This window comes from Symsagittifera roscoffensis, unplaced genomic scaffold (genome assembly GCF_963678635.1).
Source record: "Symsagittifera roscoffensis unplaced genomic scaffold, txSymRosc1.1 SCAFFOLD_50, whole genome shotgun sequence".
Lineage (NCBI taxonomy): Eukaryota > Metazoa > Xenacoelomorpha > Acoela > Convolutidae > Symsagittifera > Symsagittifera roscoffensis.
In genome coordinates, this window is record NW_026970824.1 from 195,001 (window position 1) to 200,976 (window position 5,976).

A 5,976-nucleotide genomic window follows, 5' to 3' on the forward strand; every position below is an offset into this window, starting at 1 on the left:
CGAGTGATTTAATGGTTGATTGATTGGCTGGTTGGTTGATTGATTGAATGATTCTTTACTTTCTTGATTAATTGTTTGCCTGGCTGATTGAGAGATTGATTATTGATTGGTTGATAGTTTCGTTGGTTGATTAATTGATTGATTTACCGGTTTGTTGTTTGGTTGGTTGATTGAATGGTCGACTCCTTGTTTGGTTATTTGGTTGATTAATTGGTGGGTTGATTGATTGATCAATTTTTTTGTTCGATTGGTTTTCGATTGATTTTTTGCTTGACTGACTAATTGAAAGACAGTCGGTTAATTAGTTAAATGACTTTTTGGCTGATTAATTGGTCGCTTGGTTGAATAATAGTTTGTGAGTTGAGAGCTTGATTGGTTGATTAAATGCTTGATTGCGCTGGTTGATTGATTGATTGATTGATTGACTGATTGATGGATTGATTGATTGATTGTTTGGTTGAATGATCAGTTAGTTCAATGATTATTCGATTGATTGAATGGTTTTTTAGTCCTTCCTTTTAATAAGAATTTGATGAATTAATTGATTGGTTGGTTGATTTATCGATTGATTGATTGATTTATCGATTGTTTGATTGGCGGATTGATTCACTAATTGATTGATTGATTGAATTGTTTTAAGTTGTTAGCTTTCGGTCGTACTCATATAGTAATTTCGGATAAAGCACACCGTCGGTTTGTCACGCTATCTTATTTTTGACCGGATAGATTCATGCAACTTCTTAGTCTTATACCAATCTTATTCTTACTCTTAGATCTCCTAGTCTAAATAGATCTAGTGTATACTGGTTTTCCCGAGTTAGTCTTAGAAATTATCAAGAAGGAGAACAACTGGATTTATTCAAATTGTTCTGGTGCTGAAATTACAAGTAGTTTCAGCACTTACAAATAAGTGTCAATGCTAGAGATGGAATCTGATTGGTTAGTTGGTAAAAATTTGTAGAGATAGAAAATAAAAAAATAACAATTTAAATTTTTTTCTTATTCTAAATACTAGTTTACAACTGGTTCTACCCAACCGGGGTCTAGAGAGCTTTTATTTTTAATTGTTTAACATAGTGAAAGCTTTGAGCAGTGATATCTTGAAGAGGAGGGGAGATGTAGTTGTAAGTGCAGATGGAAGAAGATTGTTTCGTTCGTGTTTCACGATGGGTTTCGTTGATCGTGGGTTGTCTTGGTTGATTGTGTCAAGACTTCTGATCGATTCAAGGATATATTGATTTCGTTAAATTAAGAACGAGACTAAGTGCAGGATGAAGTTTGACTTTTTCGTGAGAAATTCCAAGTGACTAGAAAATATCGGAGATCAACATCGAGACGGCTATTGTTTTGTTTCGATGGGTTTCCTTTGCTGCGATGTTGAGTGTATACTTAAAATCTTTGAGGGTCGTGAATACGGCAACAAGCCAAATGCATTTGCCATTTCAGGGTTGAATTGTAGTCGATTTGTCATCTCCTTTGCTGCTCTTTCCTGGAATTCTAAGAACTCTCTTCATACTGCATTTATATATTCAACTTTTGATGTGTAATTTATGATTAGTTATTATCATAAAAGCGTTTTTTTTATTCTGTTTTTTTTTTAAGATTTAATGCTCACCCTGGAGTCTCTTTATTTGTTCAATCTTTTGTAACGTTTTCATTACATGTTTTTTTTTTTTTTTTTGGTCTTGTCTTTTTCTCAAAAAGAGAATCATTTGTTTTGGGTTTGTCTTTCGACTTTTTTGTGTTTTACTTTGTTTTAATAAAAGTTGAAGGTGGCTTTCATAAGATTTTTTGATACAGTTCTAATCTGGTTTTAATCCGGACTGGGTACAGTGAGACTTTCTTTCTTAGTCGTGCTATTATTTTGTGGTTCTGTGGCATTAGTAAGCAGCGTTGAATAGTTTAGCTTACTTTTATAATTCCTTGCAACCGGGTTAAGGGAATGTTTAAAGCGTGTGACAACAAGTTAGAGTTGTTATCAGTGAAAAAAAAACGTGAAATTCATTATTTAAACGATACTTCGTGGTCGAGTTAAGCGGTTGTAGTAAGAGTGTGTAAATTATGGGCCAGTCAAGATTTCAAATTTTATACAAAAAAAGTGTCTTGTAAAAAAGGTAAGAGAACAAAAAGTGAGACATGTATGAAGAATTGTTAGTATTTTAATTGAATTTATCAGTTATGTTATTGAGTTAAATTTAAGAAGGATTCTCGTTGGCAAAAAATCCATTTGGGAAATTAGTGTGAATAGTGTCTGATGATGTGAGGAATTTGGCAAGCATGCGGATGACATTTTTATTCTAAAGGAGGGGCCATAGAAGCTCGAGTGCTCGGATGATAGTGTGTTCTAACTTATCATTGTCTTTAGTGTTATGAAATTAGTCTAGAACATGAACTTCCATGGGCCGTATATATTCGTGTGGCATGATTGGTGGGCGGGCTTCTTCAATGTCAAAGGACTTGCTTAGTGGGCAGAATATATACATTTGCCTTATGGGGCCATACTTACGGAGGATTCCGTTTATGGTAGTTTTTTAAAATAAAATGGGAAGTTTAGAAAATACGGTGATGTATATTTGGAGATAATGAATGTGAATATATGCTGTGGGTTTCTTAATGGTGTGTTAGTAATGTAGTGATTTTGAATACAATTATAGAAGGTGTATGTATGGGTTAGTTTAGTGCTTAACATTATCTCGTGTGAGCAGTGCAACTCAGGTTCTTTTGGTGTGAGGAAGTGAAAGTTAGTGAAGAGTGATTAAATTTTCTGAAATACGAATCAAAACTTTGTCGAACCATTGCCGAATCAAATACGAATCAATTACGAATCAAAACACGGCATCATGTCTCGTAGAGGATGCCGTGTATGTGATTTTTTTTGATAAAGTAAGTGAAATTAAGAAAAAATTGTGATGTATATTTGGAGTTAATGTGGGTGAATCTATAATGTGGGTTTTGCGAGGGTGTGTTAGTTATGTAGTGGTGTTGAATAAATTTACAGTAAATGCATGTATGGATTAGTTTAGTTCGTAATGTTATCTCGTGTGATCAGTGCAAGTCAGGTTCTTTTGGTGTGAGGGAGTGACAATTATTGAAAATACATTAAATATTTTGAAATATAATCATAAGCTTTGATGTCTCGGAAAGCTCTTGAAATAATAATATCATAATTTTTATTCCTGCTGTAATTACAAATACATAGTCTGTTTGTATTAAAAATTTTCTCAGTTAATTGAGGGTTACTGTATTCATCTTCTTCTATCACTGTGTCTTCCATATATCTTGCAATAGCGTGATTATAATGGTTAATTGAAACTCTATTAGCTTTTTTATGCAACAATTCTTTTTAATGTTTGTGTTAGTCCAATGGATGTTAATTGCTTTTCGTGCAGTGCGATAGTGAGTTGGTGTAGTCGGGATTGATAGAGTTCCTTATCGGCTGGGTTTTTGTACATAGGGAGTGATAGGGGATTTGTGAAGTGAGAGTGAGATGTCAATGATAATGTGGGGAACATAAAATATTCCTCTACGAAATTTAGCTGCCGGTCTTAGTGCTAAAATAGGTGTACTGTGGGAAAAAGTGAAATAATTTGAAGGAGTTATTTAGTGTTAGTGTACTGCGGGTGAAGGAAAAAGAGTCGTGGTGGTCGGGGGTAATGAATTGTTTGGGCATTTGGGTGTTTTAGCTTGAATACTCGGTGGGCTCGGGTTTATTCCGCTGTGGAGGCTGAATTGGAGGATTCGGAAGAAAAAACGTATTGTGATAAGTGATGAATTGTTAATTTTTTAGTCTTTTGTAGTAGACGTTGTTGAAAAGTGATGAAACTCATTTATTGACAAGTTCGGGCTCCAATTATTCAGTGACGGGGCTGGAGGGGTCGGGTTGATCAATTGTCATTGTGGAGAGGATTGGGGTTGCGTTTGCATTTGGGGTTGAGGGGCTGGTGGAGTTTCATCGGGAGTTGGGGTGTGAATTGGACGGAATGGGGGTTGCGAAAAAGTGCACGTGCTGGGCACGGAGTTCTAAAATTCATCTGGGTTGTCAATATCCGAAGTATTAAAATGTGGGGTGGTATTAAAAACTGTGTTTGTGGAATCATCAAAATCTGAGCGTGGTGAATTAGTAGTGAATGATGGTAAGGAGGAAAAGATGAGGCCAGGAAGAGAAATGCGAGAGGATTGACGCTGAAGGATGGATGGGTACGAAAGGGAGTCGTTGAGGGATCCAATTGGGCGGCTCATCGTCGGCTAAAAAGATGCTTGTTCTGAGAACGAAAATTAAGGGTGTGTGGCTGTTCTACGATTTGCCATTTGTGTCTTCTATACTTGGTTGATGAACTACTATATGAGAAACTGGGCTTTGTGGGTTGCTATGACTTGAAGAGGTGTGCTCTGTTATTGCTGTTTGTCTATAATTTTTTGGTACTAAAGATAATGAATGAATATTTCGAAAACTTTGTTTTTGTGGGGCAGTAGGTGTTGCATTTCTGTTGTCTTGTGAAGTAAAGTATGTATTTGGTGCGGTTAATAATTTTTCATGTATTCACTTATTTGAGCGTCTAAAGGAATTTAATTAATTGACTTTGAAAATATACCACAAAAACCTGCAAACGATATGCGTGCTACACTTGCTTGTTTGTTAACTTTTGTGTGTATTGCACATGTGGTATAAATTGCTTTTAAGAAGAGAAAATAATTCCAAAAAGTAAACTTGGCGTATAAAACAGTAAATCTTTCTATGATATAATAGAGGCATCCCAGAAAGGCGAGAAGCTAATTTTTGAGATTTACAAAACTAAAAAGAATTATAGGTGAAAAATCTTGTGGACTGTACGTTTCACCGTTTAGATATATACCTTACCTCTTACCTCCTTAAAGTATCCGCTGTAGGTTTGTGCATGGATATCAGAAAATCCTGCGGTTTCGAAATCCTGCGGTTTCGATTTTTATTTTTGATCCATTGAATGTCTTTGAATTGTGTCCATTTTGTAAGAAAATTTTGAAATTGTTGTGTGCGAATGTGATGTTGTATATCGGATCTGAATTATATACTTATTGATTGTAAATCTATATTTGGGTTAGGAGCGATAATTCTAATACTTTCTGGTGAAAATTTCTTTAAGGCTGGTATAAGACTGGGGTATGGGTCGAAAAGATAGCTTTTGTCTTCATCTGGATTTAGCTGCACTAGATAGTAGCTATTTTCAGATACACATGGGACGGTTGTATCACAAAAATATGTGCGTCTGGAAAATTTATCGATATAGGGATTCTTTTAAGACATCGTTTATTTTAAAAAACCTAAAATGGTGATACTTTTTACTACATGTGTAGTATCGTAGTATATTTCCTTCGTCATCGATAACATTTGATCTATTGCCTGATAATAAATATCCTGCATAAGGTATTTTTAAGACTGCTCTTGCAAGTTGTTGTAGGATTTATGTTCGTTCTATTTCGCATAACTGATGGCTGATGGAGTGTTTCTAGTTTTGATAATTAACTTTCTTGAAAACTTCTGCTGATTGTATAATCGAATTTCATATCAAAGTGGATATCATAGTAGATTGCGCCAAAAAATTATTGTTCTTGAGCGATACTTCTTGTAACGATGTGCAATTATTGTTCTTGAGAGATACTTCTTGTAAGCGTGAGCTGTTTTTTATCTTGTGGACGAAGTTTTCCACCAGTAATTTCTCTATTTTTGAGAAATATTCCTGGGATATAAGAATTTTTGTCACTGTCACTTTGGTATGTTCGAGTTAGTTTACTGATTTTTCAGTTTTCATGTCGAAACCTTTATCGTATACGACAAGAAATTCTGAATATTGTGTTTTGTAAAGTGGAGTATTATAATTGCAGGATACTTCTGTTTGGGAATAGATTTGGAAGTGTGTTAATTTATTCTATATTCCATCGATATTTTTATATTGATTTCCGTTAGATCTTATTTTTATCAGGGTTAATTTTTTCAAAGAG